Raw genomic sequence first — 364 nt, 5'->3', positions numbered from 1 at the left:
TGATACCTATTGAGATATTGTGAATACACCATAAAACCTAGAATAACTATTCCTATGAAAGAGAGCTCAAGCTATAGTGCTACACTCAAGTTAGTTGAGGCAACACTTAAATTTCGGGGAGAGAACTATCCATATGTCCTGATGATTAAATCATCATTGTTTAAGTAGCACCCTGATACGTGTACAGCACGCGTCCGTTGGGAACCCCAAGAGGAAGGTGTGATGCGTACAGCGGCAAGTTTTCCCTCAGTATGAAACCAAGGTTTATCGAACCAGTAGGAGCCAAGAAGCACGTTGAAGGTTGATGGCGGCGAGATGTAGTGCGGCGCAACACCAGGGATTCCGGCGCTGATAACCCACAAGT

The sequence above is a fragment of the Lolium rigidum genome, chromosome 7 (assembly GCF_022539505.1).
Source record: "Lolium rigidum isolate FL_2022 chromosome 7, APGP_CSIRO_Lrig_0.1, whole genome shotgun sequence".
Classification (NCBI taxonomy): Eukaryota; Viridiplantae; Streptophyta; class Magnoliopsida; order Poales; family Poaceae; genus Lolium; species Lolium rigidum.
Note: the sequence above shows the minus strand (reverse complement) of the source record.